This window comes from Pan troglodytes, chromosome 8 (assembly GCF_028858775.2).
Source record: "Pan troglodytes isolate AG18354 chromosome 8, NHGRI_mPanTro3-v2.0_pri, whole genome shotgun sequence".
NCBI lineage: Eukaryota > Metazoa > Chordata > Mammalia > Primates > Hominidae > Pan > Pan troglodytes.
The window spans coordinates 99,488,361-99,510,753 of record NC_072406.2 but is presented as its reverse complement, the minus strand read 5'-3'; the positions used below and the strand labels follow the sequence as shown (position 1 = coordinate 99,510,753).

Below are 22,393 nucleotides of genomic sequence, written 5' to 3'. Positions count from 1 at the left end.
GCGTGTGTGTGTGTGTGTGTGTAAAATACATCTCACTTCCTTGGAAGTGAAAGATGAATTTTTGGAAGAACAAAACCACAATCAGTTCTTTGTTGTCATTGAAATCATTTGATAATCCTAAGCATGCATGCACACTCCCAAAAGAGTAGAAGATGGTAGCTCACAAGACAAGGAAGACTGGTAAAGCTACTGAGGTCTGTGGGAGCTGCCCTGTAAGTCAGAAGTGCCCACAAGTTGGAGCCATTAGGTTTTAAATGACAGAAACCCAATTCGAGCTAGTAAGCAAAAAGAGAATTTATTGTCTTACACATCTGGGAAGTCCGGGCCTACAACAAACTTCGGTACTCCTGTTGACGGAGTTTTCTGTCTCTCTCATCATCTCTGGCCCTGCCTCCCTGTTTCTTTCCTCAACTTCTCCTGTGAGAAATCACTTTCTTTGGCCACCAGTAGCCCAGCTTCTCATCCTGAGTTTGCCTGCTCCGTGGCTAAAAGTGCCTTTCTCCTAACAACAATTAATCCAACCCTAGGAACATTCTGATTGACTGGCTTGGGTTGTAAGCCTTTGGCAAGGGGAAGGTGGTGAAGATGTTGTGATTGACAGGTTTGCCTGGACCACATGGAAAGAGAGGGAGTGATTACCCAAGGAACCCAAGAGGAGGGTGGGTGAGAGGGCTGTTAAACAAAAATATAATCACCGAAGCTCCCTACAACCTGGAGGCTTGATGAGAATAAGCCATGACACATGGTTGCTGTCGTATGGTTGCTGTTCTAAACACATGGTTGCTATTCTTATGGTGCTTCAGTGAGATGCAACTAGAGGCTCAGGTTATAGGCTGAGTTAAGCCAGGAATGGGGTTTTCTTCTAGAAACTTCTGGAACTGAAAAGTTAAATTACTAGGAAGTCGCTGGAGAGGTTAGCTGGCCCTCCATGTCTATTCTACTTAAAGCTGTTTGACTTATAAGTATGAGAATTTAATTCTTCTCCACTCAGCAAGAGAGAAGAATGAGGTGTCTTTGCCTTTATATTTCTAAGAGAACTCATTTAGAGTTTTAAAACACAGGGAGATTAAGGATGTAGGAATGTGTGGAGGTGGTAGACATCTGCTGAATTTTTTTCATAAGAGAGTTTGAGTTGAGATTCTGACATACGCAGCCAAGAGATCCTAATAAAGCTGGTTCTAAAGAGATCCAGATTTTCATATTAGAACTATAATAAATGAGATTTATGTGCTTTTATGAAACTTTATGTTAGCAATTAAAGTATTTTGCACTGGAGGATCAGTTCAAGGGCAAATCTATGCAAAAATGTTCCAACTGAAACCTTTGTATTCAGAATCACAGTGTGTTAGAACTGAAAGAGGCCTGAAAGATCCTATTTTTTTTTTAAGTAAAAAGAAACATCTTTTCATATGTTTAATGGTTATTTGTATTTCTTCTTTTGTGAATTGCCTTTTAAAATTATTTCTCATTTTTCTATTGGAACATTAATTTGCAAATTATTTGTAAGTATTTTTATATGCATAATATAAACATATTATTTGTCATATACTGTATGCATCTTTCCTTTTTCCATGTTATAGTGCTGCTTTCTATATATACATGAAGTTTTAAGTTTTTTGTAAGTTGATTTATCTCTTTGTAGATTATATCTTAGTGTTTATAACTAGTCAAAAGACTTCCCAATACCCAAATACACTAAATAACCACATATTTTATTTTGCAATTTTTAAAATTTTATTGAATTTTAAGGATCTGTCTTTAATTATATATAAATCTTTAACAAATCTGAAATTTAATTTGCGAAGTAGGCATCTAATTTTATTTTTTCCCAAATGGTTAGCCAAATATTGCTGTACCATGTATTAAGTAATCTAGTTTTTCCCTATTCAACTGAAATGCCACACTGACTTAATGTTTTATTTGTTTATTTGAGGCGGCAGAACTTCTCAAAACATTTATTAACAGAGAACAATGTTTCATGTAATTAGCATTTGACTTAATAGCTCAATTTGAGGAATGGAAAAAATAAAGGGAAATGATAGATTTCAGTACTACGAACAACATTTGTTGGGACTTTTGAAGGTAGATAAATTGGAAGAAAAAGTATTATGTTGCTTTATTTTAAAAATAGAAGCTAGCAATTTTTAGCTGCATTTGAGGACTTTATTTTCTTTTTGCATTTTCTTCCCTGTGGTCTACAGATTTCCTAGCAGACTTAACATCTGGCATTGGGGAATCCTTAAACCCAAGGAAGGAACTGCTGGCAGGAAATTTTCTGTGGATGTTAGGATTGGGAAAAGGGGAGATGAAATAAGGGATGTGCTTCCTTAAGATTATAAACTCTATCCACAAAGCCCCTGTCTGGAATTCTGGGTTGAATTGTATCCTCCCCAACCCCCACCAAAAAAAAAGACGTGCTCTTCAACATATCTTCCTAACCCCCAGTATCTCAGAATGTGACCTTATTTGGAAATAGGATCATTGCAGATATAATTAGTTAAATAAAAATGAGGTCATACTGGAGTAGGGTAGGCCTCTGATCCAATATGACTGGTGGCCTTATTAGAAGATGGCCATGTGAAGACAGAAACACACAAGGAGAAGACCATGCAATGATGAAGACAGAGACTGGAGTTATGCAGCTGAAAACCAAGGAACAGCTTCTTATGTACTTAATTTGTGTCAGATTTCACTACGTGTCAAAGCTTGCTATAAAACCACCAGAAGCTAAGAAGAGAGGAAGGATTCCCCTACAGGTTTCAGAGGAAACACGGCTCTGCTTACACCTTGATTTCAGATGTACAGCTTTCTAGTTTGTTCTACTTTATTATGGCAGCCCTAGGAAACTAAAGCAGCCCTCATGAGTTGTAATGGCCTCATGGCTTCTGACACCAAAATGCCCCCAAAACACCTTTGATCTGAATTTTGTCAAATTTTGAACACTTATAGGAGATGATATAACTAGAATATGATGAGATACTTATTAAATAAAGCCCAATGACTCCATGAATTCCAAGTAAAAGTTAAGTAAATCCCTTAAAATCAGAGCTAGAATAATTGTTCTGCCACTCATTAGCTCTGTGATCTTAAGCAAGTTATTTAACTTCTTGGGGCCTCTGTTTCCTCATGTGTAAAACAAAATATCTACCTCAAAGGGTTATCATAAAAACTGGACGAAGTAGTGATGCATGCAAAAGTACTTAGAACAGTGCTTGATACAGAGTGAGTACATAATCGATGATCTTCTTCTTCTTCTTTTTCATCTCCTACCCCTCCTCCTCCACAAGTGCAGCTGAACAAATTCAAAATGATAGTTCATCAAATAATTGCAACAGTGTGCTAGACACTCATATAAAGATCCATTGTAATGTAGTCATTTTGCAATGGAAGTTTGGCCGTGTGACAAGAATGTGCCCCTGATATGTCTCCTTGCAGGTTACTATGAACTGAATTGTGTCCTCCCCTGGCAAACTCATACGTTGAAGCCCTAATCCTCAGTGTGATTGTATCTGAAGATAGGGTCCTTGGCAGATAACTAAGGCTAAAGGAGTCATAAGGGTGGCACCCTAATTCTATAGGACTGTAGCCTCATAAAAAGACGGAGAGAGAGAGCTCTCTCTATGGCAAGCACCGAGGAAAGGCCACATGAGCGTGCAGTGAGAAGGCAGCTGTCTGCAAGGCACAGAGTGCACTCACTAGAAGCCAACCACGCTGGCACCCTGATCTTCCTCTTCCCTCTTCAGAGCTGTGAAAAAATTAATATCTATTCTTTAAGCCACCCAGTCTATGGTGTTTTGTTATGGGAGCCAAACTGACTAATTCACAGATTCAACACTCAAAGGGTTAAATATGTATACCTCTTGGAACAGACAATGTGGATCTCCCTGCTTGGCTGATCCTCCTTCCCTACTAGTCTTCCAAATTTGTAGTGCTGTAGGGCCCTCTTCTTTACCCTTGGTGTCTATCTCAATCCAGCCCAAGGCTTTAAATACCATGTGAAATGGTTTGAATGTATATGTCCCCTTCAAAATTCGTATTGAGACTCAATCCCCAATGCAGCATTGTCAAGAGGCAAGGCCTTTAGGAGGTGATTAGGTCATGAGGGATCTGCCTGTATAAATGAATTAGAACCTTATAAAAGGGATGGAGGGAACTAGCTAAGCTCTTTTTGTTCTTCTCCTTTCTCCCATGTAAGGATGCTACAGTGAGAAGATGCCAGGTCCTCATCAGACACCAAACTTGCTGGTGCCTTGATCTTGGACTTCCCAGCCCTTAGAACTGAGAGAAATAAATGTCTATAATTTATAAATTACCCAGTCTGTAATATTGTGCAGCACAAAGTGACTAAGACATCGTATGTATACTGATGACATACAGATTTAGTCCTCATCTCTTCCTTCAACTGCAGGCCTATGTGTCCAACTTCCTTCTTGACTCCTCCACTTGGATGAATAATAAATAGCCACCTCAAATATTTTAAAGTCCAAAACAAACCCTTCATTGAACTGTTTGTTCCCTCTTTTCAACCATGCCTTGTCCATGTGGACACCCCCACCCCAAAAGTCATCCTTGATTTCTTTTTCTTTACCCCCTCTGCCCACATCCAACCCATCAGTAAGTCTTGTCAGTTCTACTTCCAAATTATGTTTTTAATGTTATTCCCATTTCTCAGTTCCACTATCACCACCACGACTATTTCTTGCCATAGTCTAATTTCTTGCCATAGTCTCCTAAATGGTCTCCCAGTCTCTAGTCTTGCTGTCTTATAAATTCCTCTCCACTCAGTAGCCAGAGTTATCTTTCATAAAATATAATTTTAATTTTACAAAAAAAATACATGTGCAGAGTTTAAGCAGGCAGAGTTCAACAAATGATATCACCAAAAGGAAACAAACAAACAAGACATACCAATACCTTCCAGATAAATAATTTTTAATGGCTTCAGCTCAGAGTTATCTTTTCATTTGTTTGTTTTTGGTTAGGTTTTTTGAGGTACAATTTGCATAGAGTAAAATGCAGCAATTCACATATTTAGGTATACATTCCAGTGACTTTTGACAAATATATTCAGTCATGTAACCACTATGATAAAAATATAGAATATTTCCTTTACCCATAAGATATAGATGGATATAGATATAGATATAAAAGATACAAGGTCTCCTTCTGTTGCCCTTGAACTCCTGGGATCAAACCTCCTGCCTCAACCTCCCAACTAGCAGGGATTACAGGTTTGAGCCACTGTACCCATCACCATAAGTTATATTTTAATACATTAACTGAATCATGTCAACTCTTTAGGCAAAAAGCCTTCAGTGACTTTCTTTTAACTTAGAATAAAATTCAAACTCTTTGTCAGGGTCCTTGAAGCCCTACAAAACTCACTTCCATTTACTTCTCTGAACTCCCCTAATAACAAGTCCCCTCACTCAGCAGGGCCCTGCTAAGGAGTTTCAATCTGCTTCATGGACGTTCAACCTGCCTCTCCCCTTGTCTGGAATGATCTTCCTCTGATGTTCCATCCACCTTACTTTTTCTGATCTCTTTATTCAGTGTAGCTTTCAATTCACCTCAAGTAAGTTATTAATTATTTTATCCTGTTTATTTCTTATCACAATTTGGGATAATTTTGTTAATGTATCTTTTTGCTTGTTTATGTCTTAGACCACCAGAATGTAGCAAGATAAAGGCAGGACCTTGGTCCATTTATGCAACACTATATTCCCAGCTCCCATGATATTATCTATTCTACCACACAGAGGGTTCTTCATATTAGGTTGAACTATTTGGAATTACCCACATATGACCATTTTTGACCTACAAGAATGGCGATTTCATATGGTTCATTTGGTTTATAAATATTTGCTGAATAAATGAATGAACTGAAATTTTGAGTTGATGCCACCAGGAAGAGAATAGACAGTTATATTTGTGCGCAGTTAGAAAGAGTTCGCTGTCCTGAGTTCACTGGATCACTTTTTATCCTAAATTGCCACCCGCTACCGTCATAGTTTTCCACATAATAATTTTCTATTAGGAAAATTATTCATGAAAACAGATAACATGGGTCACTTAAGTGTAAAACTTAAAGGTAACACTTTTTTAAGGAAATCTACCAGAAGAAAATCTTTTTCTAATTTTTAAAGTTTAATGAAACGTAATTTACATACAATGTAAATGGCTAATAATTTACGTACGATAGCTAATTTTTAACTCTTCATGTTTTTTTGTTGGCAGGCAACGTGTTGGACCTTCCGGAGCTTCTCAGAAGACAGAGGGTTTTCTTTTGAGGTAAATTTGATAGTACATTTTGATAGTACATTTTGATAGTACAGGAGGCGATACGGCATGGTGACAGAAAAGCGCCGGCTTGGTTAGCAGGACCACCTGGCAGGGCTGCAGGCTGTGCCACTTATCAGGCAGGGGACCTTGGGCCAGCTGCTTGGCCTCACTCACCCTGTTTCCTCAGCTGCAATTGGGATGAACAGACTGCCTGCTTCGGGGTTGCCTAAAACTCACATTGGTTAATGATGTGAAATGCTTAGCGCAGTGCCTGGCATAGAGAGAATTCTCATTAGATGATACCTCAGCTGGGCTTTAGGAGCTACAGAAGAAGCTGCATCTCCATGAGCTCAGCATGTTTCTAGCTTTCCTTTTTGTTTTCTATTCAACCTTTCACCCAGCTCAGCTTCTCAATCCCTAAATGACAGAGGTTTGGGAAGGAAGACTTGGACCGATGCTTGCATTTGTTTCTGAGAATTAAACGTTATGTTTTCTTCAATCTAAATAGGTTTGCTTGTACAGCCTTGTTCAATGGTTTTTTTTTTTTTTTTCTCCATGATAAATGACTCTCAACTTCTTTTCCCTCATTTAATTGCTTATCTACATACAATGCCTGGAAGGAAATAAATGTAATGGCCCGTAGCAATTGGCCTTCAGGTATCAAGTTTAAGTCCCTTTAAGCAGAACAGCAAATTGAGCACAGAATGAACTGGTTTCTTGGTAGCCTACTGCAATTAGATGCAAGAATAGGGAAAGCAGGGTGCTTTAATTGGTGACACAATTAGTATAGCACTGGGGGACTTCTCTTTCCACTTCTTCAACTCCGCCTGCATTCCGCTGGCTGAAGAGTTGATGACATCCCTGAAAAATCTTCCCTCTCTTGTTTCTCTGATGCCACCTCTGTGTTCTCCGCCTCACTGGCCACACTTCCTTTACCTCCCAAACTTTTAACTCTGAGTGTCCCAAACTTGTCTCATCACCTACCCCTGCTGCCCAGCTCCCCAGCCTGTTCCCCTTCTGACACGGGCACTCTCCTTCTGCCCTCTTGGGAGAGAAACAATGAAGGCCTATTTGGCACTTTTATTTCTATTCAAGGAACCAGACTGTGAACAAGTTCACCATTTAGTCCTTTGGACTGTGTCTTGAATTCATCCCTCTTCTCCATTCTCATCAGCACCATCATCATGATGGCTAATATTTCCTGAGCACCTTTCATCCAGGCATGATGCCAGGTGCACCAACTTACTTAATCCTCACAGCCACCACCTGAGCAAGCTCCTGTTTTATAAATGGACCAGTTCTTGTTGCTATTGTACAAGTTATTTTCTTTCTATAACGTCCTCCTTGTCCTCCTTCCACATTCTTAAAGAAACTTGCCCTTCCTTTAAAGTACTCAGGGAGCCCTGCATTGCTTCTTGAAGCCTTCTCCAGCTTCATCATCTCACAGTGGTCTCTCTTTTCACTAAATGTCCAATATGCTGCACATAAGTACCCCAAAGTTAGCACAGAATTGTTCCATGGCTGTCATATATGTTAAAAATCATTAAAAGTTCTTTTTTTCTCCCATTATGGGAAGGATACATGCTCCTACTAGTAAATTTAGTAGGTAGAAAAAAATATTCACTATCTAGACTGCTTTCCCTTTAGTCTTTATGCATAGCTTTCTGTCTGCCTATTTTTACCTTGTGTTTGTAACTTACTATTATAAAATATGCATCTCTATGTTCATTGTCAACATTATTTACAATAACATGGAGTGGATTTACCTGTATTCTCTATATTTGGATTAAAGGAGATAGAGTATGTGAAATTAAATGGGAGAAGTATCTGATACATAACAGGCAATACAAATATTATCACATAGCGTCAATTTATTTGTGAATATTGAAAGCTCCAAAAAAGAAAAAAGTTTTTTTTTAATTCCCGTAATTACTTATTGCAGTATTGTGTTCATACAAACTGCTCAGTCATTTTGGAGAAATAACAGTTTTTTTCCTCATCATGAAGTAAGGTATGCTCACTGCAAAAAAATCTAGAAAATAAAGAGGAACATACTAAAGAAAAGAATACTCCCATATAATCTCTGTCTTCATAAATAATCTTTTGTAACACTTATACACTGCTGGTGGCAATGTAAATTAGTTCAGCCATTGTGAAAAGTAGCGTAGCAATTCCTTGAAAAACTTAAAATAGAATTACCGTTCAACCCAGCAATCCCATTATTGGGCATATACCCAGTGGAATGTAAATCATCCTGCCATAAAAACACATGCACATGTATGTTCATTGCAGCACTATTCACAATAGCAAAGACATGGAATCAACCTATATGCCCATCAGTAGTAGACTGAATAAAGAAAATATGGTACATATTCACCACAGAATACTAAGCAGCCATAAAAAAGAAAAAGATCATGTCCTTTGCAGCAATATGGATGGAGCTAGAGGCCATTATCCTAAGCAAACTAATGAAGAAACAGAAAACCAGATACTGCATGCTCTCACTTATAAGTGGGAGATACACCATGAGAACACATGAACACAAAAAGCGGAAAAAGAGACACCATGGCCTACTTGAGGGTGGAGGCTGGGAGGAGGGAGAGAATCAAAAAACTTCCTATGGAGTACTATGCTTATTACCTGCGTGATGAAATAATCACTTTGAACATGGTCAGTACATTATCTTCTAATCTAGACTCTTTTCTATGTTCTATATGCACACAGAAATACACATGCGAAGCTGAACACATGTGTGAAACAAAATTCAGACACTCAAATTTTCCGCCAATACGTGATAAAATCTTGCACAATAGCTTCCTCCACAGAGGAAAATGTCTTTACTACATCTTAAAAATGGGGTAAATGAATAGTTAGGCTCTTCAGTGTAATAATCATGGTAAATATTCTCAATGTGCGAAAATACAAACAAAAGACTTTCTCTCCCAGCAAATTTAGACCCACATGAAACTTTAAGCAAAATCATTTTATACGAATTTATCCTGGAGCTTAGTGGTTCGAGTTCAAGGTTGAGGAGCAGTCTGGGGACATCAGCTCTTAATATTTTTCAAGTTTTGGAGCAAGTGGTTTCTAGGTTCTGAGTGAAGTGAAACAGAATCTCTAGGGGCATGTGGTAAAGATAATCCCATACTATGTACTGCGTGGAGTTAAAGAGAAGAGGCGAGAGCGTGAAGATAAACCAGTAGAATCAGTCATTCACATACCACTAACTACAATGATACTCCTGTTTGCTTCCTGTGAAGTAGTTACTAATAATCACTGATGTCGCTTTTTAATTTCATACATCCTTTAACTATCTTCATATAGGTATTGAAAGAGTCAACATAAAAGCCACATCCATTTTCTAATTTTGAACAATAGTTAGAGAAACCTAATATCTTCTCATATTTTTGTCTTGCTTCTGTCTCATGAGTTCCCAAAATAGATATATCATCTGAATGAAGAGTTCATGGGCAAATGTCACACTTTTCTTGGTTTGGCTAATTATATTTCTGCTTTTGCTTAGAATAAGATTAATTTTCCTATTCTGCTAATAAACCACGTGATAGCAAAATGCCTTATTCTGAGAAAAGAAGCCTTTGGTATTTTAAAGAATTGGGAAGCTATTTCAGATAAGCTATCATATGCATGAAGATTAATTTATTCATATGAAATGTTCAATAACCAGAAAAGACTGTTTTAAATAAAACCATTTCACAATTAAGTTTTTTTTTTGGTTATGGACAGTGATTTCTTCTAAGAAGCAAAGCGCCTGTCTATATGAAGAATAACTAAAATAATGATTAGCAAATATTGATTGGATCCAGCCAAGTGAGCAGCATTTTTGAGTTTACAGATGTGGTAACTTTGAACTATATTTACGTGCTTATAATGAAACCTTACAGTTGGAGTAATAGCTTTGTTCCTGAGTCTCATGAATATTTTCCAACTCCTTTGTCCTAAATTTCTGCCTGACAATCACCCATTTCAAGGAATAAAAGGATATAATAAGTGATAAATCTATGCTGGAAATTTTTAATCTAAAAAGTTCACATACTATTTCTAATAAACTGAAAACTATTAGAGAAAGATGGAGGTATTAAAACCTATTAATAAGGAAATCAATGGCAACATATTTTAAATGGTTTTGAATTTTATAAAGATTTTCTTTTATAGCACTATGTCCTTTTTCTTTTCTTCTCCTTGTTTGATTTCCAACAGCTGAGCTATTTACTTGTTGAGTTATTTCATATCTATTATTCCATTTAGACCTTGAACCCTGTGAGGGCAGGGACTAACTTTGTTCCTAGTGCCCGTCACATGATTTGAACTAAATAAGTATATTTTTCCAGCCTGCACTACTACTTACAATAAGGAGTTTCTTATATTTACTTGAAAATGTTTTCAACCTTCTAGGGATGACCTCTACTATTATTATTCCATTATTGACCTTTCTATGCTTATTATTGACCTTTCATCTTATTATTCTGATTTAGTAAGCAGATTTTATGTCTCCTTGTCCATACCATTCAAGGCTATCTAGATTTCAATTGTATCTTCAGATTTTTACCTTCCACATTGATGAGTCCCAATGTGAACCCTCCAAAGCAGGTTCCTACTGCACTCATCAGTTTCTCTGGTTGAGGGATAGTGGCCACTATGTCCTTCTCAGGATGTTGGAGACATGATGAAATAAAGATGGTGATATTAGCCCCCTAACTGTAATCACTCATGCTGCTCCCACCCATGTCTACCCACCGGAACAGGGAGTGGTGGCATTGGGGTGGTACAGGGCTTGCCGAGGATGTTGGCTTATAGCTGTATCTCCAAACATCCAGAGCATGTCTTCTTTTTCACCTCTCCTTTAGAATCTGCTTCCTCGAACCATCCCTTTAAGTGCAGGAAGAAAGCTATTTTTAATGTGAAAATTACTGTTCCAGTTATCTCATGGTGGAAATTCTTAATGGGCTCTTACTTTGGGCATCTGTCTGGCTCTCAGTGCCAGTAACTTTCTTTTCTTCTTATCTTTGTTTTGTTTTGTTTTGTTTTGTTTTAAAGATGGGGTCTCCGTCACCCAGGCTGGAGTGCAGTGATACGATCATAGCTCACTGCAGCCTTGAACTCCTGGGCTCAAGCAATCCTCCCACCCCAGCCTCCCAAGTAACTGAGACTACAGGCACCCACCACCGTGGTTGGCTATCAGTGCTAATAACTTTCTGAAGCTCCATGCCTTTAACTCCAGTGTTCTTTACTTAATGTTTTGAAATATCTGCTGCCCACAAATCCTAGCACATTTCTGAAGTTACCAAGACTTTAAGACCTCCCATACTGCTTTTTCTCCCATCTTCCCTTCTCAGTGTTATTAGCCTCATAGTTTCAAGGGCCCAGCCCAGTATCCACCACACACCATATCCCATACATACAAATACAGCATAGATAGTATTGAACATTTCATTTTTCGCTTTAGCTTGGTGAAAATTAATATGTATTTAGGTATTTTATAGTTATGACTCTTAGTTTTGGGTTGTCTATCTGCTCCATCCTTATTTCTACCTTTAAATGCAGAGCTATTTCCACCAGCTTGAGATAAAAGAAGACAATAGATCCTAAGTCTTCCACTTGGTTCCCTATGTGTTTTGTTTGTTTGTTTGTTTGTTTGTTTTTGGTAGAGATGAGGTCTTACTCTGTTGCCCAGGCTGGAGTGCAGTGGTGCAATCATAGCTCACTGCAGCCTCAAACTCCTGGGTTCAAGCAATCCTCCTGCCTCAGGCTCTGGAGTCACCGGGATTACAGGCGTGAGCGACTGTACCTGCCTTCGATTTCCTGATTAAATTATTCTCTCTGCAGCTAGTTTCTTTATTCCAGCCTGAGTCATTTTCTTGCCCTGGGTGACATTTTTCCGTCTTGGACATCTGTCGTATTGAAAGCAAGTCACTTCATTTATGTCTGTCCTCGACTTCTGTTTGATACACTTCCCATGTCTCCAAGTCACGGTATTTCTAAAACAATTCATATTGCTTTTCATTACTAAACTTTTTTTCCAAAGTACTCCTCTGCAGCCTTCATTCCTGATGTCTTTAAATTTCTCTAGAAGGTCTTATATGCTAGATCTACATCTTCTTCAGACACTTATCATTAACCCAATTTAGGGTAAGAGAAATTTTTTTTTACATTGAGCACTCTCACAGGTACCTACAACTGCTCACAGTGGTCCTAGAAAGGACATAAAGTAAATTGAAATGGACATTGTTTGGCAGGTGATTTTTATATCCTTCCTGACGATGCTGGTTCAACTTTAACATACAGGTCTAATTTTTTTTTAATCCCTAACCCAATTAATAATACAAAAGTAATACATATTCATTCTAGAGTATTTGGAAAATATAGCTAATCCCAACAACCAATCAGAGATAACTACTTATCTTTTTCCTTTCAGTCTCTTTTTATATACACATACACTTAAACCTATCTCCTTATCAAATTGTGATGAGTTATACACATAGGGAATTGAAATAACCAAATATTTCTATAATTCTTATACGTAAAAATAGTAATAAAAATGACATTCAATTTTTACTTGTTGATTCTGGTGTACGTTTTCCTCTTTTAAAATAGTTGTTTAGTTTTCCAAATTGGCCAGCAAAAACTTACTTAATTTATAAAGTGACTGAAATACTCTCTCTTTAAAAATGAAAAAATATGATATAATAATTTTAATGATAAAATGAAAAAGGTAATAAAATAGAAAAAATATTTATCTTGAATGTTGGAAATTGAGACAAAGCATATTCAATGTTCAATTGAATGACTATCAAGTGGTATCTGGAAAATTTTATAGAAACCTAGTATTTTTATAGATGTTTTTGAAAAGAAATACTGGTTATTGGGTTTACTTCACTCAAGAAATCCTTTTGCTTAATAGGGGTATATCATTAATACAAGTTAAGTGTTGGTTATTGTATAAGTGTTGGTTATTGTATTTTCACAGTGCTATAAAGAACTACTTGAGAATGGGTAATTTATAAAGAAAAAGAGGTTTAATTGACTCACAGTTCTGCAGGGCTGGGGAAACTTACAATCATGGCAGAAGGTGAAGGAGAAGCAAGACACATCTTACATGGTGGCAAGAGAGAGTAAAAGAGCAAGGGGGGAATTGCCACACCTTAAAACTATCAGATCTTTTGAGAACTTACTCACTATCATGAGAACAGCAAGAGAGAAATCCACCGCCATGATCCAATCGCCTCCCCCCAAGCCTTTCCTCTAACATGTGGGGATTACAATTTGAAATGAGATTTGGGTGGGGACACAGAGCCAAACCATATCAGTTGTGTAGATTGAATATTGAAATATTGAAATCTTGAGTCATATAATGAATACTGAAATATATGTAATTCTCAAATTATGAACACTTAGCTGGCAAAGGTTCTTATATGTGAATGGCTCATTAAGCTTTGGATTTCCTTTCCACTGTGTTGCTGCTCTGGATGACAACATCGCTGTCCATACAGACAGCACCACCTATTGGCCAGCACCCAGGGCCCACTCTGAGTGATTTCCTTACCACCTTTCCTTTTTCTCAAGGTCCTCATGGCCCTGCAGTGCTTGAGTACTTGTCTTTGACTGCTGGGAATCAGTTTGTTTGGCTGAAGACTGTCACACTTATCCACACATTCTTTAAAATCCCTTTCTTCTTCTTACACTTCTCTTCCAAAGCTTGCCTGGTTACCTTAGTTGAATCTCACTCTCTCTCTCTTTCTCTCTTCTGTCCTTCCGTCCCTCTTCCCTTCCTTTTTCTTCCTTCCTCCCTCCCTTCCTCCCTTCCTTCCTTCCTTCCTTCCATCCTTCCTTTCTTTGAGACAGGGTCTTGCTCTGTTGCCCAGGCTGAAGTGCAGTGGCACAATCTCAGCTCACTGCAGCCTTTACTTCCTAGGCTCAAGCAATCCTCCCACCCCAGCCTCCCAAGTAGCTGGGACTACAGACGCGAGCTGCCACACCTGGCTAATTTTTGTATTTGTTGTAGAGACGGGGTTTCACCATCTTGTCCAGGCTGGTCTTGAACTCCGAGGCTCAAGTGATCTGCCCACCTCAGCCTCCCAAAGTATTGGATTACAGGCATGAGCCACTGTGCTCAGCCTCTTTTACTTTTTTTTTCTTTTCTTTATTACCAAGCTTCTGCTTTGCTTCTTCCATTCTTCTTTCCTGTTTTCTAAGGGATTACTGAAGTGTTTTATTTTTTTCTCTTTTTCTTTTTTCTCCTCATACTGGTTTGGAAATTATATATTTTCTTGGCATTCTTTCAGTAGTTGCCATTAAAATATTTTTAGTTGAATATTTCATTATATTCCCATTCCATCTTTGTTTTTATATTTAGATTTTATTTCACCAAAAATTTTAAGAACTCATAGTTGAAAATATCAAATACTTCCTCATGAGCCTTATATCCCTCCTTCCTTCCCCTGAAACAATCATTTACATTTCTTTTACTGGTCATGTTGGTATCTACTTCCATGTCTCTAAAAAACATTCATTTCTCAATTTCTTATATTTCTCAATTTTCCAGTTTTTGGTATTATCTATTGACTTCCCACTCTAGAAAATGACTGCTCCCACCATATATGTGCCTTCTTTCCTCTTCACGCCCTCACAATACAGTCATATTATGTTTGCGTTTGATATCAAGCAATATATTTACATTAATATAACTATGCACAAACTGTTCACAGCTGAGCCATGTAGGAAACTATCATAAATTTTTCTTTCCTGAGCAGCTTTTTGCTTGCCCTGGAGCTAATTATCTTGTTTTACCATTTGCTTAGTTTTCTATGTAGTTATCACTAATTTAATCCCAAATTATTTACCAGTTCTCTAAATCTTCTCTTAAGATACTAAGATGCATTGCTTTCATCTTCCTGACAAAATATGCTTCATTCTTCTGATGGCCTATTGGTCTTTATGCCTGATGCATAAGACATAAAGCTGTCATTTTGGGGCTTTCCCTCATCATCATTCCGGCCTCACTGTCTTACTCTCCTACATGTGTCTCCCAACCTGGGTGTATGTCCTGGGTGTGTTGCCCTGATCTTCCACTTTATTGGTTTAATTTCTTGTTTTGGTGAAGATGGTAAGTTCTGGACAGCTTAGTTAGGGAATCCTGATGTTACCGCATTCAGGTTTTCCTCCTGGACTGATCAGGTAAGATTCTTCCAATCTCCTGTCAGAAGAGTCAAAGTCTGCTACTACTATTTTGGATCTGGGTCAAGCGAGATAGTGGGATAGAGAGAGGTGGGCATTCAATATGCATGCATTTTCTTAAGCTGGCTTTGTTCAGTACAGTGCTCCCAACTTCAACTCTGCTTGGGATCCCCAAGCAGGAAACCTGTTCTCTCTCTCCTGTGAATATGCTTCCTGGGAAAGAGAAGGGAAATAGAAGCGGTAGTGTACCTTTTCATGATTGGAAAGGATCTAGTGATCTGACTGCTTCTTAAATAAACTTTCAACGCATCATTCTCATTTTAGTCTCTCCTCTTCACCACACTTCCAGAAGAATCTGATGCTGCCAATTCCTGACACTTGAAGGCTCTTGAGTGTAAAACAAGTTGCTTCTTGGCTTTCCTGCTGCTGGTTTAGTACTTTAATTTGGGAGTTCTGCTAAGTCTTTTCTCACTCATCCAGTTTTCCAAAATTGTGTTATGATTGTTTATTTTCCCATGGCCCAGGACTTAAAAAAATTCACTGACAAATTAACTGGATTTGGGGAGGACCAAATTTGATGCATATGTTTAATTTACTCCCTACATCTGGGAGCTCCATTAAATTTTTACAAGTATAACTTGACATAATAAAATCTAAATTTAATTAATATATTTACCCTTCACCTCAAAAATACAAGGGCTTTAGAAACTTTCAATACTAATTACCCCATATTCCTTATTAATGTTTATTGTTTAAATTCTGCCTTTTAAATACCCTCCATCTCCAAATTAGCCATTGTTCCCCATTATTGTTGTGTATAAGAGTGCTTATTCAGATACAGCCAGATGTTTATACATTTCTTGGTCCACCATTTCTTCTTGCATGTGACTCCTTCTTTCTGGGTTCAGTGTTCTTACCATTGAAGTACATCTTTACTGAAGATGCTGTTGGTGTCCTGTCCAGAATCTCTTCAATGAGCTGGTGTAGTCATCCCTTAGCTGCTGAGAGTGTCGGCTGCTAATAGTTCGCACTCTTTCCCTGAGGATTCCATTCAAGCCAACAATTTCAGAAAATGCCTGGAAGGTAACAGCCTTCCCCCATGGGTAGCTCACAGCCAATGACTGATTGATATGGGTGTACAGAACTGAGGCTCCAGAACTCCCTGTGGGATCAGACTGAGGCTAGACTTCAGCTAAACCCATATCTTTCCCAGCTTCTTTTCCTGTCCTATTCTGCTTCCTTCCTCGCTGTTCAGATTTCTTCTGAGAGCACTCCCTCAGGCAATCACTTGGACAGGAATCTAATTCTCAGGGTCAGCTGCAAGAGCCCAATCTAAGACAGTTGATAGCAGTAGTAGTTATATACACCTGAGTCTAAGGATGGGATTCTGGAGTTTGCTCACTCACCAGTGGTTCCATCAGAATCTCTTCCCTGGAGATAGTCTCAGATGTGCTCCTGCAGTGAAATTGCTAACAATTTTACTTGTAGTGAACCAGGACAGCATATGAGTAGAAGCGAATGCATTAACTTCTGTGATGTATCTAGTATTTGAGAGTACAGTGGAAAAGTAACTTGAAAGATTATTGAATTGGGAGGGTATTGCTAAGCACCATTGATACACTAAGTATAGATGCCGGGATCAAATCTATTAACCACCAATTTAAACCCAAGTGTGAGAGTCAAAGGGCCTCCATGGAAGCCTTTAAAAAGTCCCTCATCACTGGCAGCCAGAAGGCCAACTGAACTGAAGCCCAGGTGCAGCCTGTACTTATGAGTGGCAGAACGCCAGAGAAGATTAATTCTCAGCCTGTGTAAGTCTCCTTCAAGAGAATCAGGGTCCTGATTGGAAAAAAGTGGGAACATGAGAATTGGAATGGGGAAACTTATTAGACACACTTAAGGACCTTGGCCTCCCAGCTTCTCCGGAATATCTGGGCCTACAGAGGTGGCCCACTCCCTTGCTGGAAGATGGAAGACCTTCTCCTTGCTTGAAAACTATAAGCTTCGAGTAAGTCAAGTGTCTTACAAAACAATGTTGGTCCTGCTCAGAATCTACCCCCACTTTTCTCCCCGATACCAGACAGTATGAGGACTAAGTTTCAGTATAATCCAACTGGGTAAGTACAGTGTCTGTTAAGGGAGGGGAGGATCATATGGCAAAGGCACTGCAGGATCTGGCTGACTTAGGCCAGCAGGACCCCAGAGAAAATGCCTGGAAATGGATCCCAAAGATGCTGGATCAAGAATGGGGAATAGGAAGTCAGGAAAGGGACACTTTGTTGTTATAGTAATACTGTGCAGTGACATAGGATTTGACACCCTGGCCATGACCCTGGAATGACTGTTAGAAGCTTGGCTTTCCTAGTATTTCTGTGACATTAATCACATTTTAATCACAACTTTCATATCTGTAAAATGGAGGACTGGGACAATATTGATTATTTTTAAAAAACTGTTATTTTAGGTTCGGGGGTACATGTGAAGGTTTGTTACATAGGTAAACTCATGTCATGGGGGTTTGTTGTACAGATTACTTCATCACCCAGGTATTAAGCCCAGTACCCAATAGCTATCTTTTCTTCTCCTTTCCCTCCTCCCACCCTCCACCCTCAAGTAGACCCCAGTGTCTGTTTCCTTCTTCGCATTTGTAAGTTCTCATCATTTAGCTTCCACTTATAAGTGAGAACATGTGGTATTTGGTTTTCTGTTTCTGTGTTAGTTTGCTAACGATAATAGCCTCCAGCACCATCCGCGTTCCCACGAAATACATGAACTCATTCTTTTTTATGGCTGCACGGTATTCCATGGTATAAATGTACCCAATTTTCTTTATCCAATTTGTTGTTGATGCGCATTTAGGTTGATTCTATGTCTTTGCTATTGTGAATAGTGCTGTTGAATATCAAGCAGCTATGGAATGCCTCCAGAAAGCACATAGGAGTTTGTTATCTGAAATTCAGACACTGCATGCACAAATGAATGGTAGGAAAATGACTCCGAAAAGTGAACAAAAGAATGAGAAACCAAGCCAAGATGAACATTTGCATGCATGTGTCTTTATGGTAGAATGATTTATATTCTTCAGGGTATATACCCAGTAATGGGATTGCTGGGTGAAATGGTACTTCTGCTTTTAGCTCTTTGAGGAATCACCACACTGCTTTCCACAATGGTTGAACTAATTTGCACTCCTACCAACAGCATATAAATGTTCTCATTTCTCTGTAACCTCACCACCAGCATCTGGTTTTGTTTTTTTGTTTTTTTGTTTTTTTTTTTTTTTGACTGTTTAGTAATAGCCATTCTGACTGGTGTGAGATGGTATCTTCATAGTGGTTTTGATTTGCATTTCTCTAATGATCAGTAATATTGAGCTTTTGTTCATGTGCTTCTTGGCCACATGTATGCCTTCTTTTGAAAAGTGTCTGTTTATGTTCTTTGCCCACTTTCTAAGGGGTCCTTTGCCCACTTTCTATGGGGTTGTTTTTCTCTTGTAATATTGTTTAAGTTTCTTATAGATGCTGGATATTAGACCTTTGTCAGATGCACAGTTTGAAAATTATCTCCCATTCTGTAGGTTGTCTCTTTACTCTGTTGATAATTTCTTTTGCTATGCAGAAGCTCTTAAGAGTAATTAGATCCCTCTTGTCAATTTTTGCTTTTCTTGCAATTGCTTTTGGTGTCTTTGTCATGAAATCTTTGTCTGTTTCTATGTCCAAGATGGTATTGCCTAGGTTGTCTTCCAGAGTTTTTATAGTTTTGGGTTTTACATTTAAGTCTTTAATCCATCTTGAGTTTATTTTTGTAAATGGTATAAAGAAGGGGTCCAGCTTCAATCTTCTGCATGTGGCTACTTAGTCACCCCAGCACCATTTATTGAACAGGGAGTCTTTTCCCCATTGCCTGTTTTTGCCAGCTTTGTTGAAGATCAGATTATTGTAGGTGTGTGGCCTTATTTCTGGGCTCTCTATTCTGTTCTATTGGTCTATGTGCCTGGTTTTGTACCATTACCATGCTGTTTTGGTTACTGTAGCCCTGTAGTATAGTTTGAAGTCAGGTAACATGATGCCTCCAGCTTTGTTATTTTTGCTTAGGATTGCCTTGACTATTTGAGCTCTTTTTGGTTCTATATAAATTTTAAAATAGATTTTTCTAGTTCCATGAAAAAGGTTGTTGGCACTTTAGTAGGAATAGCATTGAATGTGTAAGTTCTTTGGGCAGTATGGCAATTTTAATAATACTGATTTTTCCTATCCATGAGCGTGGAATGTTTTTCCATTTGTTTGTGTCTTCTCTGATATTTTTGAGCAGTGCTTTGTAATTCTCATTGTAGAGGTCTTTCACCTCCCTAGTTAGCTATATTCCTAGATATTTGATTCTTTCTGTGAATGGGATTGCCTTTCTGATTTAACTCTTGTCTTGGCTGTTGTTGGTGTATAGGAATACTAGTGTTTTTTGTACGTTGATTTTGTATTTTGAAACTTTGCTGAAGTTGTTTATCAGCTGAAGGAAATTTTGGGCCAAGACTATAAGGTTTTTTAGATATAGGCCAGGTGTTGTGGCTCACGCCTGTAATCCCAGCACTTTGGGAGGTTGAGGTGGGTGGATCACCTGAGGTCAGGAGTTCAAGACTAGCCTGACCAACATGGAGAAACCCTGTCTCTATTGAAAAATGCAAAATTAGCCAGGTGTGGTGGTGTATATCACTAATCCCAGCTGCTCTGGGAGGCTGAGGCAGGAGAATCACTTGAACCCAGGAGGCGGAGGTTGTGGTGAGCCGAGATCATGCCACTGCACTCCACCATGGGCAACAAGAGTGACACTCTGTCTCAAAAAAAAAAAAAAAAAAAGAGGTTATCTAGATATAGAATAATGTCATCTGCAAAGAGAGATAATTTCACTTCCTTTCTTCCTATTTGGATGCCCTTTATTTCTATTTCTTGCCTGACTGTTCTGCCTAGGACTTCCAATACTATGTTGAATAGGAGTGGTGAGAGAAGGCATCCTTGTCTTGTGCCAGTTTTCAAGGGGAATGCTTCCAGCTTTTCCCATTCGGTATGATGTTGACTGTGGGTTTGTCAAACATGGCTCTTATTATTTTGAGGTATGTTCCTTCAATACCTAGTTTATTGAGAGTTTTTAACATGAAGGGGTGTTGAATTTTATCTAAAGCGTTTTCGGCATCTATTGAGATAATTATGTGGTTTCTGTCTTTAGTTCTGTTTATGTGATGAATCACATTTATTGATTTGTGTATGTTGAACCAACCTTGCATCCCAGGAATGAAGTCTATTTGATCATGGTGGATTAGCTTTTTGATGTGCTGCTGGATTCAGTTTGAAATTGTTTTGCTGAGGATTTTTGCATTGATGTTCATCAAGGATATTGGCCTGATGTTTTCTTTTTTGTTGTGTCTCTGCCAAGTTTTTGTATCAGAATGATGGTGGCTTCATAGAATGAGCTAGGGAGGAGTCCTTCCTCCCCAGTTTTTTGGAATAGTTTTTATAGAAATGGTACCAGCTCTTCTTTGTACATATAGTAAAATTCAGCTGTGAATCCATGAGGTCCTGAGCTTTATTTTGGTTGGTAGGCTATTTATTACTGACTTACTTTTGGAGATCATTATTGGTCTATTCAGGGGATCAGTTTCTTCCTGGTTTAGTCTTGGGAGGGTGTATGTGTCCAGGAATTTATCCATCTCTTCTAGGTTTTCTAGTTTGAGTGCATAGTGGTTTCTAGTGGTTATTTTTATTTCTGTGGGGTCAGTGGTAACATTCCCTTTGTCATTTCCAGTTGTGTTTATTTGGATCTTCTCTCTTTTCTTCTTTATTAGTCTAGCTAGTAGCCTATCTATCTTATTAATTTTTTGAAAGAACCAACTCCTGGATTTGTTGATCTTTTGAATGGTTTCTCGTGTCTCAAATTCCTTCATTTCAGCTCTGATTTTGGTTATTTCTTGTTTTCTGCTAGCTTTGTGGTTGATTTGTTCTTGCCTCTCTAATTCCTTCATCTGTTACGTTGTTAATTTGAGATCTTTCTAACTTTTTGATGTGGGCATTTCGTGCTATGAATTTCCCTTTCAACACTGCCTTAGCTATGTCCTAGAGATTCTGGTATGTTATATTTTTGTTCTCATTAGATTCAAAGAACTTCTTGATTTCTGCCTTAACTTCATTATTTACCCAAAAGCCATTCTGGAGCGTGTTTAGTTTTCATGTCATTGCCTGATATTGAATGATTTTCTTGGTCTTTGACTTCTATTTTTATTGCGCTGCGGTCAGAGAGTGTGTTTCGTATTATTTCAGTTATTTTACATTTGCTGAGGATTGTTTTACGTCCAATTAAGTAGTTGCCTTTAGAGTAGATGCCATATGGCGATGGGAAGAATGTATATTCTGCTGTTTTTGAGTAGAGAGCTCTGAAGAGGTCTATCAGATCCATTTGGTCCAATGTTGAGTTCAGGTCCTGAGTATCTTTGTTAATTTTCTGCCTCAATTATGTGTCTAATATTGTCAGTGGAGTGTTGAAGTCTCCCACTATTAATGTGTGGGAGTCTATGCCTCTTTGTAGGTCTCTAAGAACTTGCTTCATGAATCTGGGTGCCCCTGTGTTCGGTGCATATACATTTAGGATAGTTGGATCTTGTTGTTGAATCGAACCCTTTACCATTATGTAATGCCCTTCTTTGTCTTTTTTGATCTTTGTTGTTTTGAAGTTTGTTTTGTCTGAAATTAGGATTGCAACCTCAGCTTTTTTCTGTTTTCCATTTGCTTGGTAGATTTTCCTCCATGCCTTTATTTTGAGCCTTTTGGTGTCATTATGTGTGAGATGGGTCTCTTAAAGACAGCATACCATTGGGACTTGCTTTTTTATCCATCTTGTCATTCTGTGCCTTTTAAGTTGAGCATTTAGCCCATTT

General features: G+C 38.3%; 1 protein-coding gene across 1 annotated transcript in view; it reads left to right on the top strand.

The window, feature by feature from the left end:
* Positions 1-5,486: 5,486 nt before the first annotated feature.
* Positions 5,487-22,393, top strand: part of LOC104008227 (synaptotagmin-15-like) — a 78,290-nt gene continuing 61,383 nt past the window's right edge. Inside the window, exons 1-2 of the mRNA XM_063780847.1 lie at positions 5,487-5,575; positions 6,238-6,291. The gene's annotated coding sequence lies outside the window, so the exon portion shown is untranslated. The remainder of the gene's footprint in view (positions 5,576-6,237; positions 6,292-22,393) is intronic.